Source organism: Equus caballus, chromosome 18 (genome assembly GCF_041296265.1).
Source record: "Equus caballus isolate H_3958 breed thoroughbred chromosome 18, TB-T2T, whole genome shotgun sequence".
NCBI classification, from domain to species: Eukaryota; Metazoa; Chordata; class Mammalia; order Perissodactyla; family Equidae; genus Equus; species Equus caballus.
The window spans coordinates 18,532,796-18,560,193 of NC_091701.1; the positions used below are offsets into that span (position 1 = coordinate 18,532,796).

Consider the following 27,398-nt stretch of genomic DNA (forward strand, 5'->3'; position numbering starts at 1 on the left):
GATTCATGTTTTTTATCAAATTTGAGACGTTTTCAGCTATTATTTCTTCAAATATTCTTTCTGTCCCTTTCTGTCTCTCCTTTCCTTCTCAGACTCCCATTATGTGTATGTTGGAACACTTGACGATGTCCCACAGGTCTATGAGGTTCTGCTAATTTTTCTTCATTTTTTCCTTTCTGTTTTCGTACTAAATAATCTCATTGGTCTATCTTCAAATTTTCTGATTCTTTCTTCTGTCTACTCAAACCTGCTGGTGAACCTCATTAGTGAATTTTTCATTTTAGTTATTAGACTTTTCAGCTCCAAAATTTCTAATTAGTTTCTTTTTATAATTTCTACTTCTTTATTGATATTCTCTGGTAAGATATTGTTTCATATTTTCCTTTATTCCTTTAGATATGATTTCTTTAGTTCTTTGGACACATTTATGGTTACCGACTGAAAGTCTTTGTCTAGGAAGTCCAATGTCTGGGCTTCTTCAAGGATAATTTCTATTGATTGCCTTTTTTCCGCCTGTGTATGGCACTTATGTTGCTGTTTCTTTGCATGTCTCATAAACATTTTTTGAAAACTGGACATTTAAAATAATACAGTGCAGCAACTCAGGAAATCACATCTCCCCCAACCGTGGTTCATTGTCATTTCTGTTTGTTGTTGTTGTTATTGTTCTTGTTGTAGTTATTGTTGCTATTTTTTTAGTGACTTTCCTGATTCTATTCTGTAGAATAGAATATTCTTTATCATGTGTGGTTAGCTTAGTGGTCAGCTAATGGCTGGGCAGATATTTTTTTAAATGCCTTGAACCAATAAGTCTTCCAGCCTTTACTGAGGAGATTTTTGTGTATAGTGGGGCACACCTTCAACTTATCAGCTGTTTACAACTGTTCCTTAGCCTTCATTCCCTGCTTGTGCAGATGCTGAAGGTCAGCCGTAGGTGAGAGATTAGGGTTTTCTCAGGTCTTTCCTGAGAATGTGCACACCTCTGCATGGGTGCATGCCTTTTATATTTCCAGGAATATGTGAGCCTTTCAAATCCCTGATGGACACCTCATTCCCTAGCTTTTAATGTAAAATTTTTTATTAGCATCCTGTTTGCTCCAACTCTTATTGCTGCCTCGGGCAGCTGCAATATTAAACAATTGCTGTGATTGTTTTTGACAAATATCCCAGCAGAAAGGTTCTTTGCGCTGAGTGAGTTCTGAATCAGGTCAAATAAAGACAAGACCTGCAAGTGGGAGTTTCCAGGGAGCTCCCAGACAGGTCAAATCATGACAATTCTCTGAGAATGAGGCTCTTTGTTGAGCTCCAAACAGGTTTTAGCCCTCCCCGGTGGCTGCTAGACTACTGGTTTTCACAGCTACTGTGATGGCAAAACTATTGGTTTTTAAGGCTTCCCCAGAGCTGGGAAGAGGGGAATGGGAATAGGGCATACTAAATGACACAAGACTCACTGTTCTTACTGAGGTTCAGGAGGTTTTTCCCTAAATAAATGCTCCCCAGATTGTTGCAAGCTTTTGTTTAATTTCCCAAGTTTAAAAACTGTTCATTTTGGTCATTTTTGTCAGTGTTCTCCTTGCTTTTGTGGAACAGATTTTCAGAGGTCTTTACTCTACCATTCCAGAAGTACTTCTCTTTCCCCTTAGCATTTTTATGGGAACTAGGGTTAGGACTTTAAGTGGCTTATCTCATCTTATACATTGTTGTTAAGCAATCTTTTTTACCCCACCCCTTGTCAGAAACTCTCTCTTCAAAGGTATCTTTGAGTCCTTTAAAATTTCTAATGTAAAAATAATTTTCAACTTATTTTTTCTCAACAAATGACAAATCACAATTATTACCCAATATCACTGTGTTTAATGAAGATAATGTGAAGTAGAACTGCAACCAAACAGAACACAAAGACTTGAAATTTTTAATCAAACATATAGCATGAGGGTGGAGGACTGTCCCATTATAAGAGCAATATTCTATCCTCTAGGATTTTTGTCCTAAGAGCAATTTCTTGATACACTCAATCACTGTAGATCTAGTTCTGTCCTACCCCTTCTATACCCTCACCTACACACCCACAAATTCATTGCCGATGCTGAGCAATGTTCAGCAATGGTGACCAGGGACCTGTACAGATATCTCAGTCCTGATGACTAGAGTTCACCTTGCTGAAGCACAAGGTAGATAATGCAATAGATTAACCAGCCACTAGGATGGAAACAAAACAGGAAAGTCTTAGGTGAAGGAACAACGGCCAGAAAGATAAATTACACGCAGGGTTATAATTAGAGGTTAGAGTGCAAACAACATTTACAAAGAGTTTCAAAAAGTCACGGGATTACATCTGGCTGCACCACTCACTGGCTATGTGACTTGGGGAAGTCACTTCACCTCTCAAAGCCTCGGTTTCCTTTCTATAGATGGAGATAATGCCTACTTCGTTGGGATATTTTGCAGATTAAATGAGCTAATGCATATATAGCACTTAGTATAGTGGATGGCTCATAATAAGCCCTCAGTAAATGATAACGTTTGGTGGTAACCAGAATATTCCTATCCGTGAGCCAACTGACTAATGGCAGCTGCATGAATATGTATCAATTTGGAAAAACAAGTTATGTTTTGAAGGTGAGACTATTACCTATAGGTAGACTTTCATCTCCCGCCATAACATTTCCCAGGTGATTCATATTCATGAATTTCCCTCATGTGTGCCACACGCTACCCTCCTGTAAATCACAGACTTCCAGGAAACATACTGTTCATTCATTCATGCGTATGCTTACATAATGAACATTTATTGGGCATGTTATACATGCCAGGCTCTAATCTTAGCATTGGTATAGGGGGATGAACCCACAGAAATTGTCCCTACGCACATGGAGATTACCTTCCAATAGTGGGTGGAGGCAGATTCTGGTGACTCCATTCCAGCAGTAAAGACTAAAAACTTAAGATGGCATCTCCCTAACTCTCTCATAGCTTGAGTTCGACCATGATCCAGATTTCACCCAGGAGACCCCCCACCCTCAGTGGGACTTGAAAGTCAGAGTGAAGATCATGAGGTAGATGCTATGTGCTATGTTTCTGGGGTCCCTGCCAGAGGTTTTGAGTATTCTGCAATCTCTTTAGCAAAGGTCCAAGTATCCTGTCTTTAGCTTCAGGTGTTCAAGAAACGGAGATGCTCATTTTGGTGAAGGAGATGATGACAGTGTAATCATGGAACTAACAGTGGTGGCATCGGCTTCCTGATCCTTAGCTTTGTATATTGACAGAGACATAGTGGTAATCCACTGTGTTGTTTCAATTATTATCTTGGAAGCTCTGCCTGCTCCCCAACTCCTTCAAGAGTCAATGTGCTACCTAAAACCAGTATGAAATCCCTTTTCATTTATACCAGCTGAAATGGATTATGTTATCTGTTACTAAATCCAGACTGATATACAGAGCCAAATAATAGGAAGATAAATAAATAAACAAGACAAGTATTGATTCTAATAAGTGCTCTAAAGAAAGTGTAATGTAAGATGAGGGAAGATTTGTCAGAGGAGTGATCAAAAAATCTCCTTGACAAAGTGCATTAAAGCAGAGACCCAAAGGAAAGGAAGAGCTCAGGGAAGACTAAGGGGGAAAGAAATTTCCAGGTGGACCAAAAGCAGTATCACAGGCCCAAATTTGGAAACGAGTTTATTATAGTCAAGCCTCAGAAAGAGCAGCAGCATAATTGGGAATTTGGGACAAATGCCACAAGAGGACAACAGAAAACTAAGCAGGGGCTACAGCTGCTCAAAGTGTGGTCCACGGACTGGCAGTAGTCCGCAAAATGTTTGTTGAGGATCCATGATGAGATAAGTACAAAATAAGAGTAAATGTTTAGAACCTTTGTAGCAATTTGCTATCACCACAACATTCGATCAACATTTTTATCATATTTAACAAAACTATCAGTCCATAATAGATTGGAAATTAAAAGAAAAGAAAAACTGGTCCTTCACCCTAGACAGTTTGAGAAGCGTTCTGCCCCATGTCTAGCCTGTTAAACTTTTTCTATAAAGGGCCAGATACTAACGTTTCAGGCTTTTCCGGTCCATAGGGTCTTTGTTACAACTACTCAACTCTGCTGTGGTAGGCCAAAAGCAGCCATAGACAATATGTAAACAAAGGGGTGTGTCCGTGTTCCAATAAAACTTTATTTATAAAAAATCATAGCAGGCAGATTTTAGACTGTGACACATAGTTTATCAACCCTGTTCTAGACAGGCCACAGGAAGGAGCCTGGACTGGACTCTAAAGACAATAAAACCACCTGCTTTATTGAGGCCATCTCTCACTCTCATCGTTGCCTACACATATTTGCAAAGTCTTTGCATCATCGAGTGTAAATCAGAAAGGACCTTGGAGCTCCTGCCAGCTCCAATTCAGTGTTTTCCTCGTAGCAACCCTGACAGATGAAGTCTCTGCTTGCAGGACTTGTGTTTAAAGGCAGGTCCATTTTGTCTATTATCTGCATCCCCAAGGAATGATGATGGCACCATTCACCCTGCCTTAGCCTGATGAGCAACCCACCGCCCCAAGAGGTTACAGCCTTACATTCTCCAGGCCCTGCTCAGTCAAACAGAGGTCCACATTGTCCTCTGAGTCATTAAGTCACCTCTAGTGCCAAATTTTCTGAGGTATTTCATGCCATTTTTCTTCTGTACAACGTTACACTTCTGTCCAAATGGACTTCTGTGACCGCTGCCCATCTCTGGCTCTTTCGGTATGTCTGAAATGGTTGAATTGGACAAGTGGCCCACCACATGTGTAGCCTTATTTTTCTCTGGGCTCAGACACTACCACGGGCAGGAAAGCTTTCTGCATTCACACATGTCTCCATTCACACAGCACCCATTTTATAAACACAACCCAACACCCACACAGTAGAATGCCTTATTCTCTCCTCCACACGGAGCATAGGCCACTGTGTGTGTGAGGAGATGGACTCCCACCGGTAGGTCTCTCACACAGAGGGTATAGAGTTGAGGCAGTTCTTTCTAAAATCCCTTTTATTTAAGATTTCTTTCATTGACTCAAGAAAAACTTAATAGGTAAAACTTTGCTCTTGCAAGTTTCTTTAAAATATCCCTTCTGGGCCTGCCACCGTTTATCTTGGCAGCAGGTAGCTTGAAGAGTTTTGGAAAGTCTCAGCTTGGCATAGCCTCAGAGCTACTGGCACATTAAAGATTAATAAAGCACATTTAACTGAGCTCAGGACACTGCAACGTGATCCTTCGCTGTGAAATGTGCAAGATTCTTTGTTTGCAATGAACAAAACTGAAGCCAGAAAGGGCCAACCATGACAGGCAAAGATAGGAAACAATCAGGAACTTTGTGTGTCTTTCGTTGGTAAATTGATGGGTAGGAATCCATACTCCTGCTCAGCCACGCTCGCTCTTAGCCTTCTCAGGAATTTCAGACCGGCATCTGAGCGCAACCCACAGAGCTGGGTGTTTATAGAGCCTGCAGAACCACACAGATAGTGCAACTGCAGCTGCCTCCTTAAAGTATAAGAAAAGAGCGATTCAGAACAAATTCCCAAGTGAGCAGCTTCCCCAACTAAAGTCAAGATAAAGCAAAGCATTTCCAAACATTTTGGATTTGCTTTAGGAAAACAGAACGCTTGTGGCTCGTTGAATATTAACCCAGAAGGAAGAAACTATTTTTTGCACGCATAGGCGTGGCGCTGACAACGAAATGAACCAGACAATATTTAAAATGAAAATAAAAATTAAACAAGCATGTACATCACACCCTATTGGTTCAAAGGAATTGTAATCTATTTGCTGTCCATCTTGGGACACCTGGACACAGGCAGCAAGTACTGAGACAGATCAGCAGAGGCAAACATTTAAAAATGTATCATTCTGAATTCTGGAAAGGCGCTGGCAGACTCCACGTGCTGGGAAATACCTTGTGTCTATTTACACAGTGCCATCCCCTCACGTCCTCGGGAAAAATCACCAGCAAACCCTGCGCTCGGCAAATCAGAGCTCTGGAGCAGAGTGCTTCACACGTTGACGCTCTTTCCTCCACACCAACATACACATTAAAGAAAGAAGAAGAGAAAAGAAAATTCTGTCCTTACCGAAAAGGCATAGCAGACAGGGATGGTGAGTGTTTTCACCTTAGCCCACAGTTTTCTCTCTCACTCGGTCAACGGTCAACGTTCTAAGGCTATTGAGGAGAGTTCCTGGGGTTTTCAGATCTTCCTTCAAGAGTTTTAATCACTGGCTTCCCCAGCCGGCGTTTAACAAACACCGCTGTGTTCTGTCAATATTTGTATGCAGCAGCACATTGGGCAACCAGCCAACACAACGAGTTTCAAGAGGCAAGGGGAGAAAACTGACACCCTAACAAACATGCTTTCCTCTTTTGTGTCTTTTAAGGTGGTGCGCAAAGTGTCATCTTTGATTCTGACGGAAGCTAAAGATAGCCGCTTTTCGTGATTTTCTGCACTGCCTCCCCCACCCCACACCCCCATGCCTGGCTGGGCTGCCCGAGCTGGGTTCCGCAAAGTTCGTTTTTTGTCTCTGTGTCCTGAACTTCTCCGCACAATCGCCCGGCTTGCCTCTCCACCAGCTGCACTTTAAATGTATTTTAATTGGCTGGAATGTCGAAAGAATCCATTTGGCAGTCGTTTACATGTGAAGCACGCCCAGGGCAGCTGAAAGAGGCCCCAGAAGCAGCCGATTACTTCATCAAAAGCTGCAGTTTGAATACCATCGACTCCTACATAACTACAGTGCACTCAATTCTATAGGCAAGGAGGAGTAATTAATAATTTGCTGAGAAAATTCTTCATTCATCTAAAAGCCAAAAATGCAAAGGAAAAAAAAAAATCCCTGTAGACACAACAGTTCCTATGAAAGGCTTGATTTATAGCCTCCAGTCCTTCGCTTCACAAACATTGACTTTGTATAGTATTACAGGAGGGGGATAATGCATAATTCGGTTTGCCTGAAAAGTTAATTTAAGTAATTTTTCCTTTTGAATGATCCCCTGAGATGCATCGTTCTATGACCTCTTTATACATTAGCCGTATGCTACAATAAATATTGTCGATACTTGTGGCATTTCCTCATTCCCTTTATTTTTCTTGGGTGGTTGCAATAATTAGTTTGTGGCCTCCGCTAGATCCAGTCACAAATAAATTCACCCCAAGTCGAAGTGGATAATCATCACCACACGGAATTTGCCAGCCAAACTGAAGTTTAAAATACTCTGAAACAAATGTCAGTTTAAACAGATTCTAACATCAAGGGGGGAAGCAGGGGGCATATACACATATAGATGTCTCAAAAAAAATGATGATATAAGTATATAAAATAACAAATAAATGGAATAGCTTTCAAATGATTCATTACCAATATTTTGCTGAAAAACCTCTCAAAGCATATGTGAATTGAGTTTACAGATTTACAATCTCTTAAAAGTATACGAAGAAGTACCCCAGGTAATCCTGATTTTTCACCCCTCATTAACAACGCCTGGTTCACAGTCAGAATATCTAGGAGGATCTTGGCACCCTGAAGATGGCTCTCACTGGAAAATGTGAGCCAGAGAAAGTTGTCAAATTTGTTTTGATGCCTTTTCCTCACTTCAATAAAATTGTCTGTGGCTCGTAACATGACGATACAAGAGAAAGAATGGTGTACGCAAGTGCATTTGTCAAACAGTTCAAAGACCAAAACCAGCGCTCTAAGTGAACAGGCTTCCTTCTCAGGAAGGCAGAGGGGAAGATTGGGAGAAAGGATGAGGACCAGCTCTGTAGACATACAACCTGTACAGTTGCACAGAGCCCCGTGCTCAGAAGGGACCTGTACTTGAATTAAGGCTATGCTGGCACCATCTTGAAGTTCTTCACTTCTGAATTAGGCCCCCTGCCTTTTCATTTTGCAATGGGCCTGGCAAATTACGTAACTGGTCCTGTGTGAGAGAGAGAGAGAAAGAGAGAGAGAGAGAGAGTATAACTCTATCTGATCCAACACATGGTTGAAATTGACAACTACTGGGAAGACCATACTGAGGGCATGGGTGACACCTGACTTTTGTCTTGCCCAACGTTCTACCTTAGATTTTGGAGCCACTGAGAGGATTAAGGAGGGTGATTTAGGACGAAGAAGCTTTCCTGCAAACACAGAGGGTGAGAGTGATCTGGCGGGTTCTGACCGGTCTGCCCTGAGCCAATGGTTCACTGTTTATTGTGACCACACTACATCTTACTGGCTCAGAGAGATTTTATGTTTCTCATATAGGCAGTCCTCCACTGTGTCATTCTGTGAGCAGAAAGCTCCATGTATTACCATCGTCTATTTTTAAATTATCCTAGAGCCTTGATTCATGGTTTCACAAAGTTAAATTCAGTGCCAAAACCTCAAAGGCTATGCTGGCACAGTACTGTGAGGTCCAATTGCTCACCAGTTGCTAGAATACTATGACGTGAGTACCCATGAGTCACCTCGTGCTCCCAGAGTTGTTCTCCAAGACCAGCCCTTCCCCTTGGATTTTGGCCTACTACAGCCTTAGCAGAAATCATATGAAAAAAACTTTTCTTCTAGAAAAATAGTTGATTTCAGATTGCAAATACTTAATGTTGCCAGTATCTTGTATCTGTAAGCTAGGTTGCTAACATGCTCTGACACTGGTACTTAACAAATAAAATAAATTAGCATTCTAGAAAATAGATCAAATTTAGAGATTGGCTGGTTCAAACTATTATTTTTTTAAAAAGTATAACTAAGGCAAGAAACGAAAGTCAATAAAAAACATGTCCAGGTTGCACATTTCCTTTTGCTATACTTGTTGCGATGTTGGGACGCCCAGTGGTCCCCCATTCTGACTTGCCTACTGACTCCTACATATTTCCTTGGCTTTAGTCTGCTTTTATAACTCCAGATTTATTTCAAGCGCCCAAGTCCTTACTCCTTGCCTTACTCTTATGAGCCACCTTTGCGCACAGCAAGGAGCGTGCTGTATCTGTAAGGAAATCCAGTCTTACGCAAGACACATGGCATAGTCATCATAGAACAAGGCCACCTAGGGATTTTTAGATCTCATGACATAAATACCTCTCTGCCGCTTATGGAGCTTTAGTAAGTATCCTGATAATCTTACTGTACAGTAGAGGCACGTTAGAGAAGCTCACACTCTCCAAGGAGTAGCAAAGCAATCCTGTTTTAACTCCCTGCCAGAGCGTGTCAGCTTATGCTGCCCTTCGTTATCCACACACTGAGGTACAGGCTTCAATAGGTCAGAGATTCCCTTCACTATAGCTGATTAGTATGGGGGCATCTAGGGACATATAGTGCGTCCTGGACACAAAGCAAGAAACTATATTCTGGAAATGTAGAACAATCTGTTAGAATGATCTGATAGGTTCTGGAGGTCATAGAAAAGTCAAGGATCAGAGCCAGGAAGGCAAAGTGAAAGGCTCTGAAGGTCTTGGTGCTACAGAGAAACAAACCTAATGCCTGACATGCCACTTTTCAAACAATGACCGTGACTGGGCCTCAACTTCCTCGTGTGTCCGTGGGTAGCATGGACACAGCTATACTAACCATATCCTCCACCCAAGATTAATATTAGAGTGCGCATGCTTGTCACACTCCTCTGTCACAGAAACAGTGAAGTCATTGAATCTTGGAAAGCCCTCAGGGCCCACATGCCAAATTTAGGTCAGCAGGTAGGAGGTCAAAATCCAAGAAGACAGATGGAGCAACGAGGTCCCAATTTCTGGTAAATCAGAAGATTCACACAAGGCAGATGGCCAAGTCATTGAGAAAACAATCAAATCCCAGGTGCCTTGGTTCTTCAGGAAATAAAGGGGAAAATGGCAAGTGGATTAAGATACTGGTATTTAAAAGGTACTGATAAAGCGCTTCCACATGACAATGCAGGAACCTTGTCTGCAACATGGCCAAGCTGGCTCGGGGCTGTTGTTCAACAGGGAGCAAAACCCAGGAGGAAAGACCAAAACAAAACATTCGGGTTTGTTAAATTCAGTCATTGATGGAGTCCAGGCTGAGTGCAAGGTTCTCCTCCGGATCACTGGGCTCCCTGAGAAACAGTCCTGGCACAGGGTGGTGCTAAGGCTGCCATAACAAAGTACCACAGACTTGAGCACTCAAATAGTAGAAATTTATTTTCTCACAATTCTGGAGGCTAGAAGTCCAAGACCAGGGTGTTGGCAGGATTGATTTCTTCTGAAGCCTCTCTCCTTGGCTTGTAGATGGCCATCTTTTCCTTGTGCCTTCACATTGTCTTTCCTCTGTACGTATCTCTGTCCTAATTGCTTCTTCTTATAAGTCATATTAGGGCCCTCCCTAATGACCTTGTTTTAACTTAGTCACCTCTTTAAAGACTCTATACCTAAATAAAGTCACATTCTGAGGTACTAAGGGTTAGAACTTCACTACACGAATTTAAGGGGCACAAGGCAGCCCATAACTGGCATTTTTGAGACCATCTCACGACTAGCCCATCTTTGTTTCTCCTACTGTGTGGACTGACTCTGCACCAAGAACCTCGCTGGCCATTTCTCGCTTACTCCAAAACCACCTTACTATCACCCATTAACCAACTGATGGGAAAATTCAGGCTCAGAGAGATTAAGAAATGTGTTGGAAGACACAGAGCACAGCCAATATGACTCTGGAGCCCAAGCTCTTAATTTGGCATCTAACTGTCTTTCCAGAAGCCGGGCCTGTTGATCCATTTGATTAATATGATTCCCAAAACAGCTGGTGCCCAGAATCTGTATGTCATATACCATGAGCGCCTGGAGCTTGGCCATCATAGGTTTAATTATTAAGTGTTTATTGTGCATCTACTGAATAGGCCAAACTTTTCTGCTTGCTGGCAATTTTGCCTAAGAGATAACAAAAGTAGTCTTAGAATGAGGTAAATTGATCATTAAGTTTTTGAGAAAGATGAGACCTAAATACTGGGCTAATGATTTGATCTCTGCTAAGTGTCCCTTGGCTAGGAAGGGAGGCTGAAGGTTGATGGGGAAGCCTTATATTCAGGCCTCAGAAGCCATATCTCAGGCCCTGGAAGTGACAATATTCTCAGGAGCTATAACTTAGACTCAAGCAAGAAGCCCTGGGCAACTTACAATCACATGTGAGGAAGGAAGAGGAGGTAGGGAGGAAAGAAAAGAAGGGAGGGAAGGAAAAAGAGAGAAACAGAAGGAGAAAAACAAGGTAGGACTAACAGCTGCTGTGAGGCAGGAATTGTGCTAGGCATGATTTATGTTGCCTCTTTTAATCCTCACAAAATGCTATGAGGTAAATAGTATTTATCTTCATTTTACAGATTCATAAACTGAAGTTCAGATGTGTTAAAACTTTTGCTCACATCGTCACAGCCAGAAATCGGTAAAGCCAAGATTTAAACTCAGCTTTATTTATGTTTTTCTTAAACCTCTCTGCCTGCCAACTCTAAGCTCATCAACAAGAAGCAAGCGGGCAGTTTATACTAACAGTCGACCGGACTGTGCCAGATGAGCCAATACCTCTGACGGGAGCATCCTTATCCCCACAAGCCGGAAGTCCAAGCACCTGAGTGTGAAACCATGACACTGATTTCAGAGTAGATTGGCTGCTGGGGAGACAATGCAATCCAGTGTGAACTCAAGTGAGAAGGGCCAGAGAGGCTGTCTCCTGATGGATGTGGCTCTCACAAGGCTAGTTGTCTGATAACAAAATAAATGGGATTTATTGATGGGGTTCACTTAGTTTATGCAAATGATTCCACCCCATGCATTTATCCCTTTGTTGTATGGGGTTTTGCCTTGGTAAAATATATCAGCTCCAACCACCAGGGAAAATAAATCTCACTGGCCATTCAGAAAGCAGACTCCAGATTCAGAGCTGGATGAGACAACCTTTGAGTGAAATCAGTGGGCTGCTGAGCACCAGGGAATTCAGATGTTTATCCAGCAAACAGATGATGATTTATAGCCGGGAGAGAGAGACACAGATGAGAGAGAGGCACCCTGAATTGTACTTGTATTCAAAGACTGTGCCTTAAAGGCTTAATATTTAAAGAGCTGTCAGAAGATTAGGGTTGAATCAACAATTCATCAATATTTTGGTAAGTCACAGATGGAGGACCCTATACAATGGTGGGTGCTGCAAACAAATATATGATTCCAACTTCCATTTTATCTTGACCATTGAAGAATTCATCAAAATAGTGAATGATAAATAAAATAATTGCTATGGGGTATAGAAATGCATTTTTTTGGTAAATGATCCTTCCTGATTTTTGTCTCATGTAGGCTCATAACGAGATCTTGTGTCTCCCAGGGTTTCACTTATTGTCTAACAGCATGTTTGAGAGCCAACCTGTGCACAGTGCTTTCTGTGGAACAGGCCTAGTTCCAAGAGCCTCAGATAGTACAGTTCTATGAAGGTAGATGCCATTAGTACTCCCACTTTACAGATGGAAGAACTGAGGCACAGTTACTTGTCTTCACTCACAATGCCATGAGTGGGAGAGCTATGATTCAAATCAAGAAGTCTCATTTCTAACCACTGCCTGTCCTGCCTCTCATGGAAACACACTGTCCTGGGCTTTATAGGAATCGAGCAGTTATGCCCAGAGCCCCAGCTTCATCTGGCCTCACTTTATTGCCCTGCCTGGTCTTCTACTACTTTCTCCAATAGTCAAGGGTATCTTCTCCTCATCTCCCGTGTAAGTCTATCAAGATGCCCAATTTTGTAAAGATATCTTAAATTTTTTGTTTTTGTTGCTTTTGTTTTTGTTTTGTCCAAGAAGAAGTTTTGCTAAAGTATGCTATGCAAATTGATCTTTTTTTGTCAAAGCTCAGTACCTTCAAAAACAAACTGGAGTTTGTTATCTTGGAATTATAGTCTTTCTCAAACCCATGAGAAACTACAGAACTTGCCTTGGCTACTCACTATTGTGCTGTTCCTCCTCAGAGACCAGGGCTTAGCTGAAGGATCAGGACAGGCCTAGAGGGAGCCATGCAGGGGAGGACGAGGACAGAAGTGAGGGATTCTGGACCTAAGCTTCTCTCAAGGTTTGTTTTCAGGTTGACCAGCTGCCCAACCCATCTCTGAGTTATATACTTTGTTCTTATGAAAAACAAACCCCTTCTGTTCAGGCAGAGGCAACAGGTCCCAATGGAAAAATGGCGGTCCTCACAGTCAGATGCACTTAATTAAATCAGCCTCTGCTCTGCCATTTACTAACTGTGTGACCTTGGGTAGGTGAATTAACCTCTCTGAGCCTCAGTGTCGTCATCTCCAAAGAGGGATGGTAATATGACTTTGTAAGGAGTGCATAGATCATAAAATGTGAAAACATCTGACTTATTAGTGATCTTTAATTAGTGTGAATTCCTTTTTTCCTCCATTGTCATCCCTAGACTAAAACTACTATGTGAAGACAACTGGGGCATTCTTACTCACAGTACTCTGTGAGTAAGTACTCTTCTCAAGTACTCTGGCCTTAAAGACACACCCATGAGTTGAGGTGCTACTGACATTATCTTTAGCTGCATAAGCAAAATTAGTCGCTAAGGAAAGGCCTTGTAACAATAAATGCCTGTAATGATAAATAACATTATCAAATTGTTCTGTAGGAATTCTGAACTTCAATTACATTTGGAAAAAACCAGAAAACACATCAGCTCACAAGCCAATTGGCTCACCAGACTTAGTGTGATAAACCTTTAAAATAACTTAATGTTAAGGATACATATAATTATTTAATAGCTTTAATAATCATTTCAAAGAGAAATCTTATCCTATCTTTTTAATAACAGCAAAAACAATAATAAGTACGTTTGCACTTGAAAAAGTTAATCTTTCAAAGTCACTTTATTTAAAAGGCATTTATTTTAACCTCCCCATTGGCCATTTTTCAATGTCTTCCCTCCATTCTACTTCTGTCCCTTTTCATTAAATTCTAGGAAAGGCATTTAGGAAAAGCAGACTGGGTAATATCATGACAAAAATGAAAAAAAGTTTTAAATGCAAGCCCAGTAAAGTTAGAGCTAATTTTTGCTATACAAATATGCTACGTTGAGAAAATGGCAGTTTCGCATTCAGCAAAGATGTCTGGAAGGGATCAATACTGTAATTATTTATTACTTAGATATGTGTTTTAACTCAAAAAATGGCTTGAACCACGTATGAGAAGAAGGTAAAATTTATAATAGCAATCAAGGACAGAGATCTGGCAGGATGCATGCAAAATGATGATACATGGGAACAAAAAGGTTTTCAAAGAACAAATCAATAAATGACCGAAAGAGAAGCCATTTACTGCAAAGCCCAAGATCAAAATAGGGAGACAGTAATTAGAGGATATTCTTCTAGGGTTGAGTTCCTTTATTCTCCACCTTTAGAACAACACTGACCCAAACACACATACATAAGAAGCTTCTTATTTTATACTGATAGAACACCTGGGCAATGAACAATGGGGAGATTAAAAAGAGGCGTTTGTCCCAAACGTTTTAGAGTTCTGGGTCAGTTAAACTGTGTAAAAATTATATCCATTTAGGAAAAAAGCAAGATTGAAACATTAAAGTACCTGTGCTTTAAAGTGCCAAACCAAGCAGTAGAGATTATTTTAAACTTACAACCATAGTCTCAATTCCACACCTCACTTCAAGATTACACAGTCAGTCCTCAGCTTGCTCTTTGTTTCCTGGCTCTCTTTCCTCATCTCAATCCATCCATCACCTATCCACTCACTAGTCTTCCAGACCTGCTGTATGTAATCTTGCCGTAACACTTTGGGCCTATTCTAGACACACTCACACACGCTCTCATATCTACCTGTGCCCCCAGGATATATTTCTCTCTTCTTGGCTAAATCTTTCAAAGCTCAAGGTAAGTCCTGTCTCCTCAGAGAGTCTCCATTCCCGATCAGCTCAGCCACAGTGAAACAGCAACTTCTCCCTCTTCGTCTAGAGTAAGTGGCAAAGAGTATTAAAATATGCCTTATGCTGGGATTTTCTCATGAATACATTTCATCTGTTCTTTTATAATTGCTTGTAAGCTCTTTGAGCTAAGGAGCGTGGCCATGTAGCTCTTTGAATCTCTGTTTTCTGTACCTTTTACAGAGAAGGTGATCAACAGAACTCTGCTGACCAGCAGTTGGTGATCATTCGGTAATAGCAGTCAGCTTTAAAACTCTTCCAACAAAAAGAGATAGGGTTTACTTAACATTATTTGTTTGGGTCAGTCCAATGAGACTATGCCAAAGCTGCAGTCATGAAAGATGCAACTATCATGGACAATCAAAGGCCCAGGAGAGGGTTGATTCCTTCATGGCACAGAACTGGTGGTCTGAAGTCAGTTTGCTGGATCTCACTGCTCGCTAGCTATGTGATATTGGGCAAGTTTCTTAACCTTTCTGTGCCTTGACTTCTCCACTCATAAAAGGGAGATTGTGGGGCCGGCCTGGTGGCCGAGTGATTAAGTTCACGCGCTTCACTGGAGTGGCCCAGGGTTTCACCGGTTCGGATCCTGGGTGCAGACGTGGCACTGCTCGTCAGGCCACATTGAGGCAGCGTCCCACATGCCACAGCTAGAAGGACCTGCAACTAAGATATACAACTATGTACGAGGGGGATTTGGGGAGATAAAGCAGAAAGAAAAAAAAAAAGATTGGCAATAGTTGTTAGCTCTGGTGCCAATCTTAGGGGGAAAAAAACGGAGATTGTAATAGTTATAATAGCCAACAATTATGGAGTGCTCCTTAAGCCTTTTGCAAAGCAATTTATTTAATTCTCATAACAACAATATGAGGTAGGTTAAACTATTATCATTCATATTTTATAAATTAGGAAACAGAGGCACAGAAAGGGCAAATTTCTTGTCCACAGTCACAGAAACAGAAAGTGCCAGAGCTAGAATTTTAATCTAGGTAGCATTAAGGACAAAATCCATGTTCTTAACCACTATGCTGAACTCTCTTCTTTCGTAAAAAGTAACAGATGCTATCAGTATGAATTTAATAAGGAGAAAGAATATATGTAAGCTATTGGGGACCATAAAGGGAAGATACAATTAGGCTTTTTTAAAAAAAAATGTGACTACTTTATACATCTGAATAGCTCCATGTAGAATGTATTATCTTCTTTGTCAAACCAGGAATTAGGGCTGTTTGAAGGATAAAATGAGACAGTCACGTTAAGTGGTCAGCACAGTGCTTGATAACTAGTGTGGCTCATAAGTTTGGAGCCATTTTTGTCATTATTATTATGATGAAGGTGGTCGCTGTCTAAGGGCTCAGACACCTTGATGCCACTGCTGGCTCTTCTTCACCCTGTCCTTGCCCTGCCTTACTCTGCTCAAATTTCCAGTTGGAATTGAGGACGGACTGGATGAGTTGAAGCTTATCCCTCAAGGAAGGGAGAGGAGGGGCAAAGAGGCACCTCCCACGGCTTGATACACGCCTCAGCTTTACCTTGAAAGCTCCAGGCTCCAAATGTATCCTCCACACTGCAGCCAAACTGTATTCTTTCTCCTCAATGTCTTGTACTTTCCCAGTTCCAAATCCTTGCTAAGCCTGTGCCCTCCATCGCAAGTGCTTCCTCTCCCAAACCCACTGGTTTCTGCCAGTTCTTCTAAGTGCCTGCAAATTTTACCACATCCACAAAACTTTTCTTCTTCCTGCTAAGTGAATCGAGGCATTCATCCATTTATTCGCTTTGCAGATATTCATCGACATCTATTCCACTCGGCGGCAGGCACTTTGAGAGGCACTGGAGATGATCACACCTGGAGAACCTCAGCCTCTGCCTTCAAGGGGACACGAAAATCCATGATGAAATGCCATGTGATACGTGCTATGATTGTAAGTTGAACGATACCGCTCCTTCCTTTGAACTTCATATTCTCTTCTTTGCCTTCCTTTGGGGATTCAGCATATTCTGTCTGCAGTTACTGTTATTTATACTCCTCTCTTACAGTCTGATTAGTATACAAGCTGACTGAGGCCAAGGAACATGACTTTTGCTCTACAGATCGGCAGGGCAACCTCAAGCCCAGAATCCCCCTAAATGCCTAAGAAATACTGTTTGCACTGAACCCTGAATCCTGCCATACTGTAGGTTATAACAATACTCCATTTATAAAAACAACTCTGAAGCGTTAGTCATTAGGAAAAAACAAAGAAATGTTTCTTTGTCGTCTTCCAGGGTTCTTTAACAGGCGATACCCAACCAACCCTCAGCCACACTCAGACACAGAGTGAGAAGCAGGGAGATTTAGAGCTTCAGCTGCTCAAAAGCCATTGCTGCGGCAACTTACAATCCAGAAATGACATATGGTTCTTTATTACCAAGCCTTACAGCCCTGAGCAATTGTATCTGCCAAAGGGAGAATATTCACTTCAGAATTTTGGATGTAAATACTCAGTCCCTTGTGCTTTGCATGTCATTGCTAATGGTATATAAAGAATGATCCAAGAGAAGTATAAATAATCATTTGGCTCTACAATGAAAATAGAGGTTCTGACTATAACCAGCCAAAAGTGAAATAGTGCAAACTTCAAGCTCAAATCAGGAGGTTATCATCTGTATCCACCTCAGAAAGGAATTCTTACTGTCAGAGTACAGAATTAAGTTTTTTTAAAAAGAAAAGCACTAGTCCTTTTCTGCAACCCTATTTCAGCCAACAACGTAGGAAGTCCCAAAATTAAAAGTGGGTTGTATTTTTCAAGATTTTTTGTAAGTTGAGTGCTCAGAACCCAATTTCCAAATGACCATAAACGGTGGTCTGGTTTCCAGGAATAAACCTTCCATAAGGGACCTAAACATCTTTGAAAGGGTTTCAATGGGAGAGTGGGATTCTAGTTCCAATTTTAAAACACTTGGATAATCTTCAAGGATTGATTTGGCTGCTCAGTGTGGATAAGCAGGTGTCCTCTTCTGTGGCAGACTATAAAAATGGCCACAAGGACCTCCCATTCCTATACACATGCTTCTTTGCAGTGTGGCTTAGCAGCTCCTCTTCAGGGGAAGTGGTGGAGTCAATATCTTCCCCGTTGAATCAAGTGATGGAGTCCATATTTTCCCCCCTTGAATTTGGGCTTTGCCATTGTGACTTACTTTGGCGGACGGGACAGTAGCAAATCTGATACAAGCAGAAACTTGAAAAGTGCTTGTGCATTGGGGCTTGCCCTTTCTTCCTGCTCTCAGGAACCCTGCATGGCCAATTCTCACTCAGATGATACCAGACAACAACCAGACATGTGAGGGAATTCATCCTAGAGACTCAGCCACCGTCCAGCCACTAGCTGACTGCTGAGATCAGCTGAGCATTCCAGGACCAGAGGAAATGACCACCCAACCCACAGAATCATGAGAAATAAGAATTGGTTGTTGTTTTAAGACACTGGATTTTGGTGACATCTTAAGGAGCAAAAGCTAGTTGGTATACCTTCATCCCATGCTATCTGCTCCATGTAAATCTCTTCTCAAGTTTTACATTTTGGAGAGAGAAACCACCTGCCCAGAACTTGGTTAAGTTAAACTCAAACTCACAGTGCAGGAAACATCTCCCTCTTTTGCACTCCTGGGGTGACAGTTACAGGTGGAAAGTGGGGAGCTGGGGCTTGGCAATTTTCTGAAGGGACCATCCTCCACTGTGTCTTGAGCAACACCCGTGGTAGTGCTGATGGGGGACTAGAGGCCCCAGGATGGAGAATGAGAGCAGGAGGTGCCATAACAGAGGTTCTCTGAGAGTGTGGGACATTCCGAAGTAAAAGATTTGCATATCAGGGTCTGCCTTCCTGAAGCCAAACCACGAAAATCCATTCTAGCATCCACCAAACTCTCAACCTAGGATGGAGGCTACAGGTCCTGTAAAAAGGGCCCAGAGTAGGGTCCATACACTAGGAGAAGGTTGGCATGGGTGTTGAATGAGCCCACCATATCTTAACTAAATCCCGGCTAAGTTCCTCACCCATGACCATTTTGCTTTGACATTTGCTTCCCTGATGGTGTACATTTTCTAGCACAAATGGAGGGATCTGGCCTAGTATTGCCATATACCCAGCACAGATGCCACCCCTTCCTATCTGCACCAATGACTACTGCATAGCCAAAGCAGTCCCTGCTATGCCCAGTCTCAGAAGTCCTCCTATCACACTGGTCTAAGAGTCCACTTACCAATCAGTCAGAATTGAAACATAAGCTGAGCTCTTCTTGCCATCCCTGTCCTGACTCCATCCTGAGCCATGTGGAACTCTGTTTGGTTCACAATCATCTTGAACACTGTGTCTATCAATTCTATTTTTATGCACTTTCCCATACCACACACATCATCGTGATAGGTAACTTTTACCTCCTTTCTTGGCTTTTTCTTTGCCCCACCATTTTTTTTCTTTATTCTCTTTAATGTACTTTTCATTTAAGTCACCTTATTTTATTCTATATATCTTTAAGGTTGCCATACATCTGCATTGGAACAAAGTGATATGTAAATATATAAAGTATTTATGTAATTGTCTCCCTTTTTTTGACCAGAAAGTAAGGATTTCATTTGCCTATTGCTAAGTTCACCTAGTGGTTTTCCATCTTTCTTGTATAACATCTTTCTGGATTCTGATTTTTTTCAGCCAACATATGACTCAGCCCTCCCAATTTCACATCATCTGAAAATATGGCATACATGCCTTCCATGTCTTCATCCAGGTCCATGATAAAAATTGTCAAAGGAGAGAGAAAACTTTGGCACAGTACCAGAGATCTTCATCCAAACAATCTCAAATCGTTCATCAGCTATCAATCTACCTAACATGACAGGATCCAGCCCACATTTCTATATTAATATCACAAGACTCCATCAAATGCCTGAAAAAATGAAGAAGGGCAACATTCTATGCAGGGAGGAATAATGAGAAAAAGAGCAGAGAAACATGTGATCTATTTCTCATGTGGAGAATATTCTCTCTGTATTAAAAAATTAATATGTCTACGTAAAAAACAATTCTAATTTCTTTGAACAGCACCACATTTGAAAGTGTTTTGAAAGATCTATTTGCTTACCTTAATTAAGAAAATTAACTATTCTCTCATCTGTATTTCCGTAGAACATGATTCATATGTTCTATTTAGTACTGGTAGTCATTAGTGTGTTTCACTAAATATTTGTCTTTCTGTTCTTTCTGGATGCGTGTTATGGTTTAATTTCCCTGCCCTCTCTGGGGTTTGGTGTGACCATGTGACTTGCTTTGTCCAAAGAAATGTGAGTGAACGGTTTATGTCATTTTGAGTTGAAGTCTTTAAAAGCTGACTTACCTCTGCCATGGCGCCTGGGAAGCACACGTTGAGATGAAGGATTCATCAGCCTGGGTCCCTTGGTAATTACCATGAGCAGAGCTTCTCTGCTGCACTACATTGCACTTGTGTGTGAATGAGAAGCCATTGGTGGTTGTTTGTTGCTGTGACATAGCCTATCCTGTCCATGCTGGTGTATAGAGTTTGCCTGTGTGTGTGCGTATGAGAGTGTGTGTCTGTATGGGGGTGAGGGGAACGAAGATAAATTGGGTATTGGAGATACAGCAGTGAATAAAACAGACAAAATTCCATGACCTTATGGAGCCTACATTGTCTTACAGGAAGCCAATAACCCTCTGACTTTTCACGTGATTGAGAAATTTCATTTTCAGTTGTGTTTATGGTAGGTTTTATCTAGGAAAGCCAAATGTTGGACAACTTCCTCCTCCCCTCAGTCACACAGGGATGAGTAAAAGGCACTGTCTTACCCTGTTTCTTCAGTCTGTCTATTCTGAAACATGCCCTTAGGGCAAGGGTCCTTCCCTTCTTCCCTCAGCAACATCCAGAGCTGCTGCCATTTGCTCCACCTGCCCTACCAGCTCCCGGGTGATGCTGATACAGCTGGTGTGTGGACCACACTTTGAGTAGGAAGGGTGTGGACTTCCCAGAGCTCCAGCTGAAAAGCCCGACACCCTTTGCCTCCCAAGTTTCTCAGAACAGCTGAGGTGGGAGTGGGGCAGGAAGGAGGGTCAAGTCCAATGGTCATTGTGGGTCTTTGGTTCAGATTTCCTTTTTGGTGTTTGTTTCCACGAGTGCACTGCAAGCACTTTGTTTCCTTTCATTTAAGTTGGACTCATCCTGGTGGCTCAGCTGAATCAGTATTTTTAAAAAGCTCACCTTTGGTTCTAAGTGCAGGCCATAACAGAACCACACAGCATAGGTGCCTTTTCCAAGAAGGTCAGAAAGTTATTTCTCCAGAAGGTAATGTGCTGAGGCCTCCCCAGAGAGAGCCACTAGTCCCTCTATTACATAAAATAGAGTTACCCTGCTTTTCCGATTGGGGTGGGGTTTGGGCTACTACTCAGGGGTGATGTTAACCTCTAATTGCATCTATCCCTGTTGTTCCATGAGTGGATTCAATTAGCTTCTTGGAGTTCATTACTCTCCCACTGAGGGAGGGGCTGCCAATATCTCCTTCCATGCAACATATCTATATTAGGTGAAATCTAAATATTATTTTCTATAAACTCATGCACTTTACTGAACAGAATGTGAGCTTTGCTTATATTAAACTCTCAGATTCTGACTGTGATTAACAGGATTTTCATCCCTTCCTCCTCATAGTCACATAATCTCCCGTTTGTTCCTGACAGCTCTGGTCTGCAAGTTTACTTTTCTGACATTTAACCCTGGGCTTTCAGAGTTTCAATCTTCCCTTTATTTACATCTCCAAGCATTTAACTGGGTCATGAGAAGTCATGCTCCATTTAACAAATAGTAGTGGCCACTGCTTGAGATGAGAAAAAGAAGACAATAAAAAAGTTTATTGAAAAATAGGAAAATGTGAGAACTTACCCACAGAAATGAATAAATAGTCCCGTTCTCTCCAGCAGTGTCCTACAAGCTGCAGGTTGCTGTATATTAGTGGGTCATGAAATCAGTTTAGTCATTTGTGACCAGCATTTCAAAGGACACAGAATAGAAAATATCAGCATTTGTCAGGCATAGGGAAAGATATTGTTGTATGAAATTGTGTTTCATAAATCTGCCTGTGAATGTGTGTGTGTTTGCTTGTCTGAGTGTGGGCTGTGATACAAAACATATTGAAAATCATTCATCTAAAGGGTCTCAGGTGATATCAGACCTTCTAAAACGTGTTGGAATGGCATCTCACCCTGTCTTTCACCTTCCTATTGACCGCCTCCTTCCTCTCTCTTTTTCCATCTCCCAAGCACTTCACCCTCTCCTCATAAAGCTGGTATTAATCCAAATAACAGAGTGAAACACATTAAGGTTGAATCTACATGAGCCTTTAGATTTCCATCAATCTAGTACTATGGTTGGCTCAAATGGCCTTTTGTTTGTCTATCTAGAGGGTATGTTAAAGCCAACTAGACAAGTGAAACTAACTCACAGACAGCTGATGAAGAAGCAGAAAGCCCTGTATGGAAAATTCCACTTAAGGTTGTAGAAACAAATGTTTTGAAGGCAGAATAGTATTATACAGAGCTCGGGTAATTGCTTTTCAAAACAGGATTTTTTCATCGTCACCCCAAATTTTAACACTAATTAATCTCTCGGAGCAATACTGGGAATTAACATCTATTTTCCAACACCAGCTTCCTGGATCTTTTTGCTTCCCCTGGAGGGCTTGTCAAAAAAAGCAAAAAGTTTGAAGGAACAAAGCCAAAGTCAAAAGTAAAACGATAAAGCTTGGGAGTGAATAGAGGAAGAGAAAAATGCATACAAAAGAAACCCCCAGAGGGATAGGAGAACAGAAGTTGTGGGAGCAGGGGACCCCACAGGAGAAGAACAAAACACGTTCAGACCAGCTTCAAAGAATTCTTCATGTCTGGGTACAGTAGTAAAAGGTTAAAATAACATATGCTTCTCTTAGCAAAACTCAAGTACAAAAAGACACTGAGCAGGACCAGGGTTTTGTATTTGCTACACCTATTCTATGCATGAGGACCTGGTAGACACTGGGAATGGAATTCCTTGCAAGCAATAATTTTATTTTGATGAGTAAATTAATGATGAATATAAACATGACTATGACAACCATGTAAGCAATTATAAGGTAAAAAGGTAATATGAAAGAGTGGTATTTACTAGATCAAAGCTATATAAATTCCAGGTAATAAAATAGAATTGGAATTGAACTTTCCCTAGATATTCATCCAAGATAGACACCCATCCAACCCCAGGTCAAAGGTATATTTAGCAAAGCTTACTAAATGCAAAGAGCTTCAAATGATACACCAGAACTCATTTCTTAAGGTCGACTCCCAACTAATTTTGAAGAGTCCCTACCTTAGACTCATTACTAGCTTTTCTAGTAAAAAGATCAGAATCAAAATTCAAATATATAATTCTAATATTTTATGCAATAACTTTTAAAAAATTATTATTTTAAGTAATCTAAACATTGACTTTCACAAACTAAACTTTTGAAAACTAAAATCTCAATTCACAATTAGTACTTAACCTTTTAGGCAAGAAATTTGTCAAATACCAAACCATTTATTGCTCGAACTTAATCTCTGCTCCGTGGTATTAAACCATCCAGTTCAATTTAGCTCAGCAAATATTTACTGAGTAAATCATACAGTGATCTTTTATGCTGAGAGAATAGCCCTATATCTTTTTAAACTTATCATTTGATATAATTTTACACTTACAGAAAACTTGAAAAGTTGTAATTTCTGTCTTCTCTCTTTTTTTTTTTTTTTATCTTGGCCAGTGTGCCTAGAGGTTTACCAGTTCGGTTTTATTGTTGCTTTTGTTTTCCCCCTAAAAAACAGCTTTGGGTTTCATGAATTTTTCTCTATTATTTATCTGTTTTCAATTTTATTGATTTCTGTCTTTGTATTTATTATTTCCTTTCTTCTGCTTGGTTTGGATTTACTTTGTTCTTTTCTAATTTCTTAAAGGAGAAGCTTAGATTATCAATTTGAGATCTTTCTTCTTTTCTAATATAAGCATGTAATGCTATAAATTTTCCTCTAAGTACTGCTTTAGTTGCATCCACAAATTTTTATATGTTGTATTTTCATTTTATTTCAAAATTTCTATTGAGATTTCCTCTTTAACACATTTTTCATTTAGAAATGTGTTAAATTTCCAAATATTTTAGAATTTACCAGACATCTTTCTCTTACAGATTTCTAGTTCAATTCTGTAATGGTCCAAGAGCATACTTTGCATGATTTCTATTCTTTTTAAATTTGTTAAGATTTTCTTCCTAGCCTCAAATATGGTCTATATTGGTGAATTTCTTATGGGTACTTGAAAAGAATATATGGTCTAGTGTTGTTGATTGGAATATTCTATAAATGTCAATTAAGTCAAGATGGCCAATAGTGTTATTCAAGTCTTCTATATTCTTACTGCTTTTCTGTCTGAAAGCTCTATTAAATACTCAGAGTGTTGCAATCTCCCACTATATTTGTGAATTTGTTTATTTCTCCTTTCAGTTCTATCAATTTTTGCTTCATGTACTTTGAAGCTCTGTGGTTAGATGCATACATATTTAGTTAGGATTGTTGCATCTTTCTGGACAGTCAACCCTTTTATCATTTTGTAATATCCCTCTTTATCCCTGATAATATCCCTTGTCTAAAGCCTACTTTGTTTGTTTAGTATAGCTACTCCAACGTTTTTATGGTTTGTATTTGCATGGCATATCTTTTCCCATTCTTTTATTTTTAACCTATCAACACCTTTATATTTAAAATGAGTTTCTGATAGCATAGTTGAGTCTTGCTTTCTTATCCAATCTGTCAATCTCTGTCTTTTAACTGGTTTGTTTAATCTGATCACCTTTAATACAATTCTTGATATAGTTGGATTAAAACCTGCCACCTTGCTAGCTGTTTCCTGCTTGTCCCATCCGTTCCTTGTGTTGGAAGGCAATTATCCACAGTGTTTCAACACATTTTGTAGAAGCTATTGTCTCAGAATATCTTTTCAAGGATGTTTATATAGCAAAAAAATCCTGAAAGGGTGGAGATAGTGTTTACTTGCAAGACAGGGAGCATATTTTTTCCCAACCAGGAAATCTGATCTCTTATTCTATGAGTTTGATTTTTTGTTTGTTTGTTTATTTTTTTCTTTTTAGGTTCTCCATGTAAGTGAGATCATAGAGTATTTGTTTTTCTCTCTCTTATTTCACTTAATATAATGCCCTCAAGGTCCATCCATGTTATCACAAATGGAAGAATTTCCTTCTTTTTATGGCTGAATAGTATTCCATTGTGTGTGTGTATATGTATATATACGTATATCACATTTTTTTAAAATCCATTCATCTGTTGATGGACACACAGGTTGTTTCCATGTCTTGGCTATTGTGAATAATACTGCAATGCACATGCCAGGGCAGATATCTCTTTGACATAGGGATTTTGTTTCTTTCAGATATATATCCAGAAGTAGAATTGCTGGATCATATGGTAGTTCAATTTTTAATTTTTTGAAGAATAAATAATTTTAAATAACAGAGAAACTCAGTTTCTCTCAAGCCCCTTCCCTTTGTCCTTCCTATGGAAAGAAAGATTTATTTGATTGGTGACCTTGGGAAATGGATCATTACCCATGTTTTTCTTAGGCTCTCTTTGGCTCTCTCCCTTGGAACCTGTGAGTCAAAGGCTATGTTGCCTCCCCTCTCTGCTCCTTCCTCCTCCAATTAACCAACTAACCCACCAGGGTAGAATACTGGTCCTTGGAGAGATGGGGGAGAAGAGGCTTTTGTTGTTCAGTCTTAGATCAAAGCCACAATCTCCAATCCTGCTTCACTCACAACGAAAGGGGCTATTTGACACCCTATCTGATATCTGTGACTTTTTCTCATTTGGTTCACAATTTTTCCTCAAAACCGCAAGAGTAGTGGAGGGAGAAGGATTTGATGAGATGAGGTTAAATCAAGTGGGAGGTGGAAAGGAGAAGTCACGGAAGACCTAGGTTGAAAGCAAAGGACAACATGACAACTACTATCTCTGAGAAGTGAGGCTGGTACATTTGCAAAGTATTAATGCAGGAAGAGGAAAGGCCACACTTGTCACTGTCCCAGGGAAGAAACTGGCAGAGACTTCCTGGGAATTACTTCCTCCCCACCAGAATATTTCCAGCTCCCTGTTTTGCCAGGAGTTTGCACAGCACAAGTTGTAAGAACTTTTTTGAAAACTTTTCTATGGTGAGGAAGATTGGCCCTGAGCTAACATCTGTGCCAGTCTCCCTCTATTTTGTGTGTGGGACACTGCCACAGCACAGCTTGATGACCGGTGTGTAGGTCCATGCCTGGGATTCGAACCTGTGAACCCTGGGCCACTGAAGCAGAGGGCACAAACTTAACCACTATGCCAACAGGCCAGCCCATTCAAACCTTTTTGTAGTGCCTTAGCACTTCCAAATGTTGAGCCCTTATGCGAGGTTTTGTGAACCAGCGATCTTTTGAGAAAAAAGAAAAGTCCCCTGGGGGCCAGCCCAGTGACATAGTGGTTAAGTTCATGTGCTCTGCTTTGGCAGCCGAGAGTTTGCAGGTTTGGATCCTGGGCATGAACCTACACACTGCTCATCAAGCCATGCTGTGGCAGCATCCCACATGTAAAATAGAGGAAGAGTGGCACAGATGTTAGCCCAGGGCCAATCTTCCTCACCAAACAGGAAAAAGAAAAAACAATAAAGTCCTCCTCACTGACTTCTATTGATCAGAATTATGTTTGTCCTGGTAAAACACTCCCTCATGTCATGCAAACATCTGCAGGATTTTCTAAAATAGGTCAGCCAAGAAGATAATTGGTTTGGGCCTATTATATTCACCAAGTAAGTTCTCAGACCAAACCAATAACCCTCCCACTTGTATGCAGGTCAGAAAAGAAAAAGGTACCCAAGAGATGTCTACATTATTTCTTGAACAGAAAATACTGTAGCAAGATATTTGTATTTCGGTCTGCAATGCCAGTAGGTAGATTTTTATTATTATTATTTAGTATATAGTTTCAGGCTCAGAAACAAGCTTTCCTTCAAAAGCAACAACACATGCTATACGCCTTTGTGATACAGATGCTATCTGTGTCACATAAAAAGCTTATTTTATGTTGTAAGTAACATGCTATTTGTAACAGATGTCAGCTCAAAGCATAATTGTAAACATTTTGTGGCATGGTAGATACTATAGTGTCGATATTCGGGACTGTTCAAATCCGTGATATAAAGCTGGGTAGTGGAAAGATATGAATAGCTCAAAGAACAAGAAGTTGGAGTAAAAATATTATTTTGCCATTTCTGGAAACTTTCAAAATCTTTTTTTCCAAATACACTGGGCCTGAACTAATTTAACTCCCACACATGTGACCTTTAAAGTTTGAGAATGATGTTTTAA

At 40.6% G+C, this 27,398-nt stretch overlaps 1 protein-coding gene across 3 annotated transcripts in view; it reads right to left on the reverse strand.

Moving 5' to 3' along the window:
• The window catches only part of NCKAP5 (NCK associated protein 5), a 918,003-nt gene extending 911,341 nt beyond the window's left edge, over positions 1 to 6,662 (reverse strand). For 2 of the 3 annotated variants that reach the window (XM_070241812.1, XM_070241809.1), the window contains exon 1: positions 6,116 to 6,662. The gene's annotated coding sequence lies outside the window, so the exon portion shown is untranslated. The remainder of the gene's footprint in view (positions 1 to 6,115) is intronic. The other variant, XM_023622814.2, reaches the window with a different exon arrangement.
• Between the last annotated feature and the right edge of the window lie 20,736 nt (positions 6,663 to 27,398).